Source organism: Centropristis striata, chromosome 1 (genome assembly GCF_030273125.1).
Source record: "Centropristis striata isolate RG_2023a ecotype Rhode Island chromosome 1, C.striata_1.0, whole genome shotgun sequence".
Taxonomy (NCBI): Eukaryota; Metazoa; Chordata; class Actinopteri; order Perciformes; family Serranidae; genus Centropristis; species Centropristis striata.
The window spans coordinates 14,528,740-14,544,849 of NC_081517.1; the positions used below are offsets into that span (position 1 = coordinate 14,528,740).

Genomic DNA, 16,110 nt, shown 5'->3' on the forward strand with positions numbered 1-16,110 from the left:
TGACTAGTAAGTTACTTAAAAAACTTAAGTTACATAAAAAGTTGTTTACTTTTGTTCTCACACAGGACACAAACCCTGTTCTCCTGGGTGAAAGTCCACTGTTTAAACTCTGCCTTGATGCCAATCATTACTACCACGTCAGCAAGATGGTGGTGGAGGAAGATCTAAAGCATATTGAGTCGCATTTTGCTGCCTGCATAAATGCCCTATATTGTTGTAATTGAATGGAGACCTGTTTCAAGTTCAGGGCCAACTACTGCAGAACTGCATGGAACACCAAATATCCTCCCAACTTCCCAAAGATGAAAATTTGTTGTTGATTGCTCAAAATTTGTAGGAGTAAAAAAAAAAATGATATTGCCACAATTCAAAATGTTGGACCCCATTGCCTACATGGATAGATTAATCTGGAACTGGATCTGGAGTCTTGTTTTTCGAGACCTAATTAGTCCTAACTAATACACCTGCAAAGTGTGACGTAGATCTGATGGATAAACGGTTACTGAGACACGTGAAGGACACTCAGAGATTTCTTGCTTCAGTTGGACATTATTTCCAAGATCTAATTATCTCACAGGGAGCCTGACGATAGATAAACCTCTGCTCTAATAACTTGATTAAACTAGACATATTTTTCCACATGTTTTGTTGATTTGGCACCATTGTATTATTATTATTATTATTATTATTATTATTATTATTATTATTATTATCCAGCCACCTCCTCTGTATATTTGTTAATTTACAGTTGGTTGAGATAATTTCAGATCTCTGCTTGCTAGAGAGGGAGAGAGACTGTGAAGCTGCACAGAAAGAGAAAAAAAGGATGTTTTCAAATTGATGATGTGCAGCAGCTGAACTACCAGGAGACAGCGCTGCGTTTCTTCATCCCACTGAACATTAACAGAATGCAGGCTTGGAAAGGGGTAATTAGTTCTTCACAAATAGGGCTTTCGGCCATGAATACTGCACAAACATACAGTCATATTTAGACACACACACACACACACACACACACACACACACACACACACACACACACACACACACACACACACACACACTCACTCACAGAGGCATTCATGCAGTGTTTGTAGTCTTTAGGCAAAAATGTATTCGATATCGGATTCCTCTCATCTGTCAATCACTGGTTTGGTTGGTTTTCACAAAGCATACTTGACATATGAAGTTAGTCATCGCTGTAATTTAATGATCTGCTGTAATTAAAAGTGAATCATTTTAATGCTCCTGTTGTCTGCGGCCCCTCAGCTGTCACTCTCGGCCAGCTGAAGGGAAACAGACGGTGTGCATTTTCTCATTTTTTCATCTCATTTACAGCTGGGTTTTGTTTATATTAAGCCTGTGTTTGGGTTTTTAAACTGAGCCAATAACAGTTAATCACAGACAAAGACAAAACACTGGGAATAAGGCTCTTTTTCTTCTGTTGGTTTTATGCTGCTAGATTTCCTGTCAGAACTCCATTCATACGTTTGCTGATATCTCTCTTTAGTCCATTGATTTGTGCATTGAGCTGGTAGAAACTGAAGGATTATGGGAGTTGGAGTCTGTCATGATTTAACCCCTTGCTCTCTGTCTCCCTCTCTTACCCAGACTGCGAGCCCGAGGAAGTATCCGACTGGTCCTTCGATGAAAACTGTCTCTTCTGCTTCATAAGACGCGAGAAAGTCAAGGTAGGTCACGTCATAACATTTTCTCTGCCTGTCTGACGAGCTAAGAGTTTAATTATAGGGATTTAATATAACTGACAGAAAACTGGTGGGTGTTATCACTTTCACGTCACAACAGAGGTTTCATATTTGTTAGCAATACTCTGGTCAGTGTGGCTTTAATTTCAGAAAATGATTGTATTTCAAAATTATGTAAAAAGTAATTCCCTGGGATAGGTAGCCCACAAAATGTCTCTGCTGATGAAGAAAACTGTGTTCAAAGTCTTGTAGGTCATCTATCATGAGGGTGGAGAGGAGGTAGATGCACCAATCATTTTATTATCCAAAGCCAAGTGGTTTTGGTGCTTAAAGTTTTATGTTTCAAACTGTGATTTTAAATAGCTTGGAAAGTGATTAAACCTGCAATTTTAACGTGTTTGCAACATGTTTAAAACAGTGATTTTAACATGGTTGCAACAAGTTTAAAGCAGCAGATTTAGCATGTTTGCAACGTGATTAAAACATCAATTTTGAAGCTGTTGGCAATGTGTTTAAGACTGCGATTTTGATGTGTTTGCAACATGTTTAAAAAAACGTTTTCAATGCGTGCAACATGTTTAAAACATACATTTTTATGTGTTTGCGACATGTTCAAAACCTTGATTTTAACATGTTTGGAACAAGTGTAATGCTAGCGATTGAACATGTTTGCAATGTGTTTGCAACATGTTTAAAACAACAATTTTGACATGTTTAAAAAGTTATTTTAATACGTTTGCAACATGTATAAAACACAGATTTAATGTTTTTGCAAGAAGTTTAAAACAACGATTTTGATGTGTTTGCAACATGTTTAAAAAACTATTTCAAGGCATGCAACAAGTTTACAACATGCATTTTTACGCGTTTGCAACATGTTTCACACATGCTTGCAACAAGTGAAATGCTGGGGATTTAACATGTTTGCAACATGTTTGCAAATTGTTGTGTTTAAAAGATACATTTTTAAATGTTTGCAACATGTTACTGTAATACTTTCACACTGTTCACACAGTCTTAGCTAAACTAATCAACGCCCAGATGTAGTTTCTCATCTGACTCTGAGTGAGAAAACTATAAGCATATTTCTCAATAACTATATAAAGAAAAATTTTACCTTTTAACCCCTATCATCAGTATCATTATAAATAATTATGGGTTCTGATTTTTATCCAAGGCTTACAATAAATTAATTATCAGTATCTATAATAAATTACAGCAGCTTTGAATAAAATATAAAGAGAATATGTACCAGGCACAAAATATCTGAAAGCCAAAGTGCTTTCATGAAGAGGGGGGAGAAGGTTTCATCAAAATGTTTCACATATTTTTAAAAAGACAGAAAATTAGTGTGCTATCATTATATTTTTAAAGAGGTAAATTCTTCTTTCTGCAGCACTTCAGCTACGTAGGAGAAGTAATTTCTCTCCTTTGTCCAGGCGTTTGTTTGTGTTTTTGTCTGCCGCCATTTTTGAGCTTTCTGCTGGAAGCCCCGCATCTTTGTCCCTCCTCCTCCTCCTGCTGCTCCTCCTGCTCCTTCTCCTCTTTCTCTCTCCTCTTCTTCCACTCTCTCTTTCTCCTCTTCCTCCTGGTCATCCTTCTCTCTCTCTCTCCCTCCTCCTCCCCCCTTCCTCCTCCTCTCTCTCTCTCTCTCCTCCTCCTCTCTCTCTCTCCCCTCCTCCTCCTCCTCTTCCTCCTCCTTCTCTCTCTCTCTCCTCCTCCTCTCTCTCCTCCTCTTTCTCCTCCTCCTCCTCCTCATGTGTGCTTGTTATTTGTGTTGTTCAACCATCATGGTCTTGACCCCAATTTAGCTTATGAAAAGAACGCGACATAATGATTTGGAGGTGTGTTTGTGGAAGGAGGAGGATGGTGACATGGGTGTAAATTAGTGAGACTCCCACAGCAGCAGAGACACCGACCGGTGCCTCCTCTCATCTGAAAAAAGTGATCAGAGCAGAGGATGCGGGAGTGGGGGAGCTAAAACGTGTGTGTGTGTGTGTGTGTGTGTGATGCTTTTAACAACACTTTACTTTACTTTCTTTGATAATTTCTCCTCAGCGATCTGCCTCCACTGTCACTCTCTCCTCCTTCAGCTTGACTAAACATTCCTGACACACACATTAATCCACTGTTATACCAATCAACATGTGACATGTACATTAGCTGTTTTTTTTTAACACAGCAGTAGGGTTCTGCAGGTTCTAATGTGGTTAACATGGAGATAAACAACAGCTTAATCTGACATTCATCCCTTAAATTGAGGTAATAAAGTAATCAAAGAGTAATTATGGATGTTTCACTCAGCATTTGTCGCTGCTCTGCCTGCTGTAGTTTTAATGAAAAGTGTGTTTAACATCCAAGTGCACTTTAAAAAAATGATTTACAGGTTTTTTTCATTAAGTGAAGAAAGATACAGTGAAAAAGTAAATCACTGTTATCATAAATATTAACCATAAAATAAATCGTTTAAATCTGTAAATCCATATAATGGGGCATTATTATTTTTATATTAAATGATATATATTATATATTCAGGATGATCAAATTACTAAACTGTCTTGAATGTTAAATTACAGGGAATTATAGTTAGTATGAAAGTGAATGAATGAATAAATGTGAAATATCTTCTTATGAAACAATCCCAACTCAAGGTCCACTTAATCGCCTTTTCTGGAGCTTTTTAATCCTAACACACTGTCTTCATCAGCAGATGGATGTTTGGTTCTCTGCTGCTTTTTAAGGACTTCTTGTCCGTGTTTTCTTTGTATTTTTGGGATGCAACTGAACAAGTGAAAGAGGGAGGGAAGGAAGTTGGCGGGCGGGGGAGTCCTTCCCTCCGCCGTTGCTTGTTTTTCAATTTGACCCCGGCGTGACCTCCGAGGTCAGCCATCTGTCTCCTAAAAACATCCTCGCCTCGCCACCAACCCCCTCCACTAACTGACCCCCCCAATCTGTCTCTCTCTTTCTGCTCATGCTAATAAAGCACAACAACACATTCACTGTGTAAATATGCTGCCCATGAGCACAGTAATACAGTAATTACAGACGAGGAAGGAAAAAAAACAATCAAAATCAATCAACAGAGCAAAATCAATTTAACAAAGCCTAGCAGGGATTACAGGGGATCTCTTCAGCCGCATTGTCTGACTTGTCAATAGTTATATCAGCCACTCATAGTGGGCAAATCATAATAAGGCAAATAGTAGGCCAAAATTAGCAGCTTTAATTGTATTCGTCTTCTCACTCAATACAATCTTTTATTCATCTGTTAGGGCTTGAAAGCTCTCGCTGCCTCGCTGTTATTACCCTCTGCCTGTTTGTGAAATGCCAGGGGTGCTTCAGTGGGCGGGAATCATTGATTCATTGATCTGAAGCCATGCAAACTGCCAGCAGAGAGAGAGAGAAAGAGAGAGAGAGAGAGAGAGAGAGAGAGAGAGAGAGAGAGAGAGAGAGAGAGCTAGCTGAGGGGGTTAAAATAAAGAGGAGCAGAAGCCTCAAAAACACTCTCTTCTCAGTTTGTCTTCTGCCAAAGACTCTCTCTCTCTCACACACACACACACACTTGATATCCCAGTTTAGTGTTTGTGGAGACAATGGCAACACACAGCGGTGCAGCGGTGTTAATCCCTCCTCAGATTCCGAGCGTTTCTTTCATAATAATCTCTTCTGGGCCAACTGCAGCGTCTCGCCAGGCTCAGGGCCGAGGATATCCTGAGGAAGCTGCTTGACATGACACTTTCACATGTGTGTGTTTCTTTTCTGCACAGTGGCGCAAGCTGATTAAAAAAAACACATTGTCATGTTTTTGCAAGCTACAACTCTGATTGCATGAAAAAGGACAATGTGAAAATGAGATCATAATCCCAGTGCAAAGATGTTTAATGTTCAAATGATAAACATTTGTTTTTTGTACATATATAGCTACACATATTTTGAATTTGATTCATTCTGTTTTAATTCATGTTTCACACAGTGTCCAAAGTATTTTGTAATCAGCATTGAAGTTGTCTTTCCCCTTTCTGAAATGTAACTTCACTGGAGTTTGTAAGGTTGGAGGGAAGTAAACAACCGACGGACTGTGAGCAGAATTGTTCATAAAATTGTCAATGCACAGCGTGTGTTACTAGATATTTCCACTAGATGGTGCACCAGAGAAATCAGACCGTACAAAAGTCGGTTTTGCAGGTTGTAAAGAAAAAACATGCCAACACTGCAGGAGGTTAAAACATTGTTTAGGGCTGTTACCTTTTTGTCGATTGGTCAACTAAATAAAAGTACTTAATTATTCTACAGGTCCCAATTCATATAAAGGAACATTATAGTTGTTTTTTTAGAGGATTATTAAATTGTTTAATTGTCTTAAATGTTGAATGACTGTGCATTCTATATATATTTATATATTTAAAAACATTAAATACACATAATATTGCTAAATGTAAAAACATAAAAAGTCTGGTAGCAAAACTCCCCAAATACTTACCATTATATTAAAGTAAAAAAAAAAATCTTGAGTTATTCTACGGATATATTTTTATTTTTAATGTATATTAACTATATTTATCAAGCAATTATCAGTAAAATATCTTATTTGACGTTTGGTGTTGCAAACTTCTTTTTTTTTTACAGTGTGTGTATTGCATTATTTAGAGAAAATAATCATGATGAGAACAGGTCAAAGAAGAAATAAGGTGCAACCTCAGGATGCAATCAAACTTGTTTTATTCTCTGCTCACATTTTAATCCCCCTGATATCGACTAACGGGTCATTTTGATCTAAATCGGTTAAGATTTCTTCTTCTTTCTTCTCCTTTTTTCATGCTGAATTACCAAACTTATGGGCACATCTCTGCTAAACACAAGATTTAAAGTGGTGTTTTTGCAGGATTTTCTGTGGAGAAACTCAGTTTTAAAGATCTATTGTGAGTGTTAGTTGAATAAGAATTTCTTAAGTTGAAGATAACCCTAATATTCTTGATTCTAACATCACGGCGGAAAAAGTGACACCATCGTAAATTATATGTAAGGCTCTTAAATCAAGCACATTGTTACCATGGTGATTATTGCCTACTGCTCATGGTCATTTTATCTTCTTGCTGCATATCGTTAGGTGAGGCAGCCGTTATGTGCATGCAAACAGATAGATAAAAGCAACTTTATCTCCAGATTAAAAGAAGAGACCAGAGAAATAAGTCGAACAGTTAATAAATACATTTTGTTCTGGCCTAAAAAATGAAATAGTACAACTAAAACATCTTTGGCAGAACTTTGAGAGAATTGGCAATTGTCTCTTCGGTTTTATATATGTATATATATGTATACATATATATATATATATATATATATATATATATATATATATATATATATATATATATAGGAAACCTAAGGCACACAATTATATAGTGCTGAAACAATTGATTAATCATTTGTTTCCTCAATCAAAAGAAAATGACTTAACAACCTTTTTGATTATCGTTATTATTATTATTTTTGCAAAACAAGACATCAGAAGATTTCACCTGCATGGATTTTACCATAATTCAATAATAGTCAAATTACACATAATTTACAGGTTAATCAACAGCAATTATAATAATAATAATAATAATAATAATAATAATTATAATAATTGTGAGTTGCAGCCCCGTAATTATGGATATGGATATTTTTAGAGAAATAGACGTTTGTAACCTGTGAAATCTGGTTCTGATTCTCACCAAGAACAGGAGCAGTATCTACCAGTTTCAGGCCAACGAATAAAGCGTGTGATTGGTTTATTGAGGGCTCTATTTCTGACAGAACAGACCTTTACTTACTTGTTTCTTTCTGTGTGTTTTTGTGTGCAGGAGCACAGCGTAGAGAAGGGTGGAGGCAGCCAGGTGCTGTCGGAGCAGTCTCGGATCAGCCGGCTGGAGAGACAGGCCCAAGACTTCCTCAATGCTGTGTTCCACAGAAAAGGTAACACACACACACACACACACACACACACACACACACACACACACACACCCCTCATCAGTCATTTCATTACCGCAGAATTTCCAGAGGTGTATTTGAGACAAGTTAACTCAGAGAATTTGGTTAAGTTCTCGGGGGAAATCAGTTAATATTGGCGAGTTTCACCGAAATGATCCCTATAAGGGAATACAATACCACAGTGTATTATATATCGCAGACATTCATTGCATTTAATTATTATCTATGCCAACTGGAGTTGGAACCAGACTCCTCTGAAGTACTTTTTTAGGACTTGAGAGCACTCTGTTATGGAAAGTTAATGGAAAGATTATGGAACTGACAACAGCGGAAATCCTGCTTTTTATTGTTTTTCTTTGCAACATCATTAGCCGTCACTGCCTTCGGAGACAAGAGACAAACAGGGTTTAATCTCAGATCTGCACAATTTGTTGATGACAAATGTTCTTATCACAAAATCAGAGTGGTCAGAGTGCATAGTGTGCAATGAGTAACTGAATTTCTTCTTCTCTATATTGTCTTTAATGTGGCATCCAAACTACTTGCAGCATTTCAGTCAAAGTCGATGAAAGTTTTTCATGTGCACAACAACAAAACACACAGCTGACTTTAACCGTGACATTTGTCAAGTGTACACACAACTGAACTCTCAGCAGTGCAATGCAGAACAGGTTTTTAACTACATAGTTGTGTGTATTATTTCTTTTAAATGCAGGAAAATTTACTTGGCATTACCTTTTGTTTGTACTCAACATTTATGTTGAAAGAACAAGACACATGGGATAAAAACCAGGTTTGCACAACGCAGTTACTAAGTTGTAGACCACACAGACTAAGGTTAACGGAGGAAAATTAAATAAATAGAAACTGAATCATTAAAGAGTTAGTGTTAACAAACATGATTTATTGCCATTTTTTCCACTTTCAGAGGGTAAAATTGTAAGGACATACTGAAAGGGGTTTTAATGGGACTGAGGCAAAATGGGATGTCTGATTTCAGGATCAGTTTGATGTTCTCACGTATGGTTGAAAAAAATGTTTGTGCAACCGTGCAGAACCACAGCATCTGTAAAATTGTACCAATGCTTGCATCCTTTACATTGCCTTTTATTTGATGGTTTACTATTCATAATTTGCAGCCCCAATGAGAACTGCTGTTGTTGTTTGAAGTCAGACAGCCAGTTTTTTGTGAAGTTAGGGTGAGACTTGTCCTGAGTAAAGTAAACTTAGACTTTGAGTGGCGTTCTGATACACCTCTCTGGTTGGAAAGTGGACTATTTTTGAGTTTCCACTTGACTGGAATGCAGCATATGCAGTATACTCAAGTTGAAGATTTCCATACACTTGATCAGGGAGATAATGTCTCTGCTGGAGACTGCTGTGTGAAGTTGTGTGTCATCTGCATAATAATGAGACTTGGTGCAGTTTGGATAAAAAGGGGACCAGGGATAGACTCCTGAGGGACACCAACCACCAACTTTTTCAGAGTTTTACAATTGGGACAAAGACATTTCTGCCCTCCAGGTAGACCCGAAATCAGCTCAGATCTGGGCCAGAGAGGCCGACCCACTTTTCCGACCTGAGAGGCCATGTGGGAAACTGTGGAAGGTTATTTTACTGGGGACAAGAAACTAGACCTGAATTTGGGAGGGTGAAGCCTTCTCAACTATTAAAGATTGGTCGTCAGTGTTGCTATGAGGCCTTTTGGGACCTTAAGCAGTATTTAGAAAGGTTTCACAGTAGGTATTCGCTGACTGTTTATCCAAAAGGAGACTGGGGGAAATGTCGAGTTCACTGTAGGACCAAACATAATTAGTCACATGAGGATTGCAGCCTTAATGTTGAGAGCCAAATATAAACTTGCACCCTGGTTGATGCAAACTTACAGCAACCTTGAGCCATATTGAGGCTGATTTCCCCTCAGGCCATGCAGGAGACACTTTAATAAACTATCAAAGTTACAAGTGTTGTTGTGATCATTTCTGAGGATGTAGTTTGTGGTGCTTTGAAGCATAGATATGTTTTTTTGTTTTACTTATTATTATTATTATTATTATTGTTATTATATTTGTTGCTGTGTACGACCAGTAAGTAGGGCTGTTACACTTTCTTTTCTAAATCAAAAACAAATTGAAATGAGATCTCAATTTTAATTCTCCAAGTTAAAAGCAGGATCGACGAAATCAGAAATATGACCCTATGGTATTTTTTGATACATGACAGAAAAAAATGTCTATATAAAGGTGTAAATCTATATATATCTAGAGTTGTAAATCGTTAGAGGCCCCACAATGCTATTTTAATCGATTTTAATGTTGAATCAGGATATGATATTATTGCAATTTTAAGCATTTTGCAATATGGTGAGTATTGCGATAAAATATATTGCGATTTAACATTTCAACTGCATTTTTTGTCTAATTTGAGACAATTCTCAGTCTGTTCATCTCACTTCAGTCTTTATTTCTCCACAATGAGACTAAAACCCACAGACTGACCAACAAAGTATTCAGTCAAACTGAACTGAACTGATGTAAAACATGTATGGATGACAACAACTGCAGCATTTTATCAAACTTTCAAAAACTTTTTAAGCTTCACTGCTCTGTTGAGCTTGGATACGGCTGTGTCCGTGAAATAACATTGTGACGGAGTCACATACCTGAGTTTCAGTGTCTTTAGCATGGAGCTAAAACCCTCGTAACTTTTCAGCGTTATTTCCACAGATTCCTGACACTATATCCTGACACACGGTGCCTATAGATTCCCTAGATCTTCTAGTTTCATTAGAAACCAGTATCTCCAGTATATTCCTAAATGTGATCCCGCTACGGCCTCTGGAAAAAAACAAAAAATGAATCGATATGATATTGCCACGCAAAGTATCGCAACACTATGCCCCCCCCCCCTCCACATGGAAATCATGATAAAGAAAATTAAGGTTCCACATTGTCAGCTTCGGTGCAGGTCTCACGTCAGCACCCGTCCCAGCAGAGAATATTTGCTGAGTATCCATAATATTCTCCTCTAAACTGGTGGTGTATCATGTTCAGTCCTGAGGCCGGCAGGAGGAGAGCTGAGCCCGCGAGGCGGAAGTTTGTGTTGTGTTTTTTCCGGGTGGGAGGGAGGGAGGAAGCAGATGTCTGTCCAATCAATGCCTGGCCCCAATCAATCTGGCTTCACTGCCTGTGGAGCTGCCATATATAGACTGATAAACAGTGGAGCACAGGCATCGGCATGAAGGGACACACACACACACACACACACACACACACACAGAGCCATTAATACAGTAGCAGAACTGTCAGGATCACTGTAAAACAAATCCACATTTATCAACATGAAGGAACTTGCTGTCATGCAACGTAACCGATCTGCCAAACCTACCAGCTGCACTGTGTGTGTGTGTGTGTGGGGGCAGTTTTTATCATGAAATAATAAGAATGAACTCAACATTAAGCATGCATTATTTTTCGAACAAGGTATTTTTATTCTTAACAGAGAAATAAATCCACTTCATTCACTGCTGGATGTTATGACCCAGCTGTAACTGACAGCTCTGTTAGCAGTTTGAACCTCAATCTCATTTATTTTTGTAATTGTGCTGCTGTATGACAACCAAATCATAAACACGTCTAATTTTAACTGCAGTGTGTAATTATCTGTATTTAAACCTAAAACAAATGATCACACATGAAGTCCAAGGGGACAGAATTGTTGCCTTTTACCTGCCAAGAGTGCAATATTTATTTCACTGATTTAATTTGATGGACTATGACATCATTTAGTGTTTTAGTGTTTTATAGGTCTTTATTCAACTTGTACTGTATAATATACTGTCAGCAGTTGAATGCAACTAAGTACATTTTCTCAAGTACTGTACTTAAGTAAAAGTTTTAGGTTTTTGTACTTTTCTTGTCCATTTATGTATCTTTATACTTCTACTCCACCACCACTCCATGACATTTAGGTGACAGCTCTAGTTACTTTTCAGGTCGAGATTTAACATAAAAACATGATAAATTAAACGTAATTATACATTTTAAACTCATAACTGTAAATTAAATAGTTAAAATTGTGCATCATAAATGCTTCAGTGCAAATCATCTCATAATATATTTAGGATATATAAAACAATCTGAGTGGGTTCATTCTGCATAACAAGTACTTTTACTTTTGATAATTTAAGTACATTTTGATACTGACACTTTTGTACTTTTTTCTCAGTAGGTTTTGAATGCAGGACTTTTACTGGCAGTGGGCTAATTTCACAGTGTGGTATTAGTACTTTTACTTCAGGGATCTGAATACTTTTCTACCACTATATACTGTTGCTTAAGACTTATTGTTTCCCTATTATAAAATGCATTCACAACTACTTTTTGAAAATTGTTCTACTTTCTTAGTAGTGATATATCTTGCTATCTATGTACCTTTAGCAATAATAATAATAATAATAATAATGATAAACCTCTACTTTAATAAAGAGAACAATTAGGTGCGTTTGTCATAAAATCCAGTGGATTCCACCTATTAAATCCAGTTTTTCTGCACTGTAAGAGAAAACACTCTAAAAAATAATACACTGGCTTAACTTTGAGTTAACAATTTGCATCCATATTTTAAGTAATTTCAGCAATGTCGGATTTAGTTAAATCCTATATGAGTCTTTTCATGTCTGACTAAATAAATTAGTTTAGTACAACCAACATTATTTCCTTGGACCCCTAAAAGCCTAATAAAGTTCTGCCATCTTAATATTTACCTCTAATGATATCAAATGGTAAAAATGACTTCATTTAGGCTATTCTAACTTAACATTTCAATTAAATCGTACTTAAATATGTCAGGGCAAATTGTTACCTTATTTTTTTAAGTATGTTTTTAGTAACAAATAAATAAATTAATTAATATTTAACAGAATAAATATCACATTTCAGATTCTCAGTTTCTAATATAATATATATTCACAGAGTTTGGGCTGGGTGACAGGTTGTTTCTTCATGCAGAATAGATTTGGGGTTTAAATTTCGATCAAACGGGTTCATTTTAGGGGTTTAGTGAAGGCGGGTCATGTTTTAACCTTAGGCTAAGTTTATACAGAAAGTTAAGACAACACAAGGGTTAAAAATAATCAGTCAGAATGTGTTTCCTCAGGGCAAACATCACATTTCTTCTCAGAAGGTTTCCTCTCTCAGGGTGAACGGCAGAATTCCTGAAACTACTCAAGTAAATGTTTCTGGAAAAAGAAAAAGAAAAAACGCAGCCATCACATCACTCTGCTTTGTTGTAGCAAGGCGAGAACTCGTGTGTACTTTTGCACAAACCTGAAGTGTTACACAACACACACACACACTCTCTGCACACTGGAGTTTCCCCGGGAGATTTCCCAACATGCCAGCATGAAACCTGCACCTGTCAAAATGAAACTGTATAATTAAGGCACATTTCCAGCAATCCAAGCCGCTTCCTGGGCTCCGTCAGTGTTTATTTGATCGTGGCAGAGTGGGCAAAAGGCCACGCGGTGTATCTGCACACCAGAAGAACTTAGTGAATCTGTTAATCGCTTGAGCTTATTGGGGTCTCGACAGAACACAACAGAAAGTCTGTACGCGGTTTAAGCTCTTTTATTGCCATGTCAACAAGATCATTTCAGTGGCGGGGATTACAGCGAGCGATGTTTAGGTGGAGCACAGGAGTCAAATAACATTAACAAGGGGATAAAGCAATCCTTTGCAAACAACAAAAGGCAACAACACCTATGGCAGGTCTGCAGCACAGCCTGGAAGTCTCAGTTTGATTGTATAGAAGAGCTTAAACATAACTGGAATAATGTCCAAATACAGACATTTTAAAACTGATATGGAGGATTCTGTATTTCCTTAAATTTGGGTGTTCAAATGGACTTTGCTTGATAGTTTTCATAGTTTTCCTAGCTGACTGCATAGAAGTTTGACATAAAACCTCCAAAAAGTACAATAGATTGTTATTTAGATACATGTTCTTTTGAGTGTCATGTTTTCATTGAATATCAATTAAAAGAGTTCATGATTTTATGCATTTTATGATATTTTTTCCTCTTCTGTTGTCAGAGGAGCTTGTTAAAACAGACAGGCTATGACTTATATATGCTACTCCAGTCTGTTTTTTTTTTCTTTAGTTAATTTATACTTTCATGATGTTTTTAAATCATCCGTAAAATACTATGAAATTTGTTTTGATAACAATCTTTATTTCGTCAGTGCTTACAGCAAAACTTCACCTGCAAAACAGGCATTTTTACATCAATTACGCGCCCTGTCTTGATGAAAACTTTGTTACGGAATAAGTATCCAAAGAAAAACAATCCTTAACTAGATCAAAACATCCATTTAAAGAATTACCCATCTTGTGCAGTGTAATTTAGGTTTTTATTTATCCTGCTGTATGCTCAGTCCTTCCCAAACATCTTCCCATGCATTTTCTCAATTTAAAACACTCAAGTGAAAACAGTCTCACGTTTGTGCAGATGCACTTATTTTCTGTTTTTGGATACTATTTATTGGTTTTCAAGAATAACAACATATTCCTCAAGAATTCAAAGTTAAGGTTTACAGGGTAAGTAATTGGTGTAGAAATGGTCATTTTGCATGTGAAATATTTAATTTAATATAAACATTTGACTGAACAACACATACTGGTATTATAACTTTTAATCCTGCACATGAAGAATAACATCAAGTTTCTCAGATTTTTTGATGATAATGGTTCTCACCTTTCAAAACAAAGTTGCACGTTTAATGTGAGAAAAAAACAGTTAAGGGATAAACTAGTGGAACAAATAGAAGACAAGCCAATAAGGATAAAAATGTAAAAAGAAAAAGTGAATTAAAAATGATTTCAAACGGTCAGCCTGAACTCTGCATCAAGAAGTCATCATTGTTATTATAACTGTAAACTTGCAAAACATGAAGAATAACAATCAAATTGATGTTAATGGTTATCAACTTTCAAAACAAAGTTGCGTGTTTAACACAAGAAAAAAACTGTTTCGGGATGAGATAAGATTATAAGATAAGTGGAATAAATAGAAGACAAACCAATGAGGATAAAACTAAAAATTTGTGAAAAAAATGATTTAAAGCTGTCAGTATGAGGGGACGTATAGGCCATAATTCATATCTTCCCACTCACACTCACAATTTTAGCCCTCATATACACAAAATATATGTGTATATGAGAGGGAATATGAGAGGGAATATATAAATTATGGCCTTCAGGCTCCTCATACATCAACCTGAGCTCTTCATCAAGAAGTCATCATTATTAATATAGCTGTAAACTTGCAAAAACATTTTGGTGTTTATTTTTATTTTAGTGTTGATAATTATCAACTTTCAAAACAAAGTTGCATGTTTAACACAGGGGAAAACTGTTTCTAGTGGAAACTGTAGTGAAAAATAAAAGGATAAAAATGTAATTCAAAATGATTTAACACCTTCAGCCGAACTCTTCATCAAGAAGTCATCATTATTAACTGTAAATTTACAAAACATGCAATTAATTTTTTCCACCATTTTCTGTTAATGGTTATAAACTTTCAAAACAAAGTTGCATGTTTAACACAGAGGGAAAAAACTGTTTTAGTGGAAACTATAGTGAAATAAATAGAGGAAGTGCTAATTTAAAAAGTGAATTGAAATGTTTAAAAGCCGTCAGGCTGAACTCTTGATTCCACACTCAGCAGAGCCTCAGGCTGCTGTTGGCCCTCAAGAATCAAAAGTTCAAATGAATAAGTACGACAGATTGTCTGTGGTTTTATAGTATTTTTTCACACTTTTACTTAATTGCCTTGTTTAGTTCCAGTACACAATGTGATGAAACGGCAATAGAGCTCTGGTAGTGGTAAAAATAAGCAGAGGAAAAGTGGGCCTTAACTCTGAAGAATTGGTGCAGCAGAAGCATGCTGGGGAAGCAGATGTGTCGGGCAGAAAACTAGCAGCATACACTGTTGCACACTGATATTATGATGCTTTAATGTCACTCAATAGGGAGGATTTAGTGCTGTATATGTGGCACAGAATATATGATTTTTGGATTATTTCAGGATTAAATTTTTGGGGCTAAATGTATTGTTGGGAGGGTTTAGGGTTTGCATGAAAGTATCCAAATACTACAGTATAGCTGCTGGCTGCAGAGAGATAAGTACAGCTGACTTATCTGGGACAAAGCCAGATTAATGCATTAATAACAAATGTCTGTCTTCCTCGTGGCTGTTTTTCTCAATGTGTGTGAGCCAGTGGGATCAATGAGCGGTGTTTGATGTGGGTTTGTTTTGTCGCAGCAGGGGATAATTGGGAGTCTGGTTCTGACATCTGTATTCTCCCAGTGGTCTCCTGGTACTTGTTGCAATTTAGAATATTATTTAATTCATGTAAAATGTCTGTTT

At 36.7% G+C, this 16,110-nt stretch overlaps 1 protein-coding gene and 1 long non-coding RNA gene across 2 annotated transcripts in view; both read left to right on the plus strand.

Annotated features, from left to right (window-relative positions):
- The window catches only part of LOC131970955 (uncharacterized), a 70,090-nt gene extending 68,406 nt beyond the window's left edge, over nucleotides 1–1,684 (plus strand). Inside the window, exon 3 of the long non-coding RNA XR_009394337.1 lies at nucleotides 1,612–1,684. This is a non-coding gene — a long non-coding RNA (uncharacterized LOC131970955). The remainder of the gene's footprint in view (nucleotides 1–1,611) is intronic.
- Nucleotides 1,685–7,586: 5,902 nt separating this feature from the next.
- The window catches only part of lcor (ligand dependent nuclear receptor corepressor), a 32,166-nt gene continuing 23,642 nt past the window's right edge, over nucleotides 7,587–16,110 (plus strand). The window contains exon 1 of the mRNA XM_059332234.1: nucleotides 7,587–7,664. The gene's annotated coding sequence lies outside the window, so the exon portion shown is untranslated. The remainder of the gene's footprint in view (nucleotides 7,665–16,110) is intronic.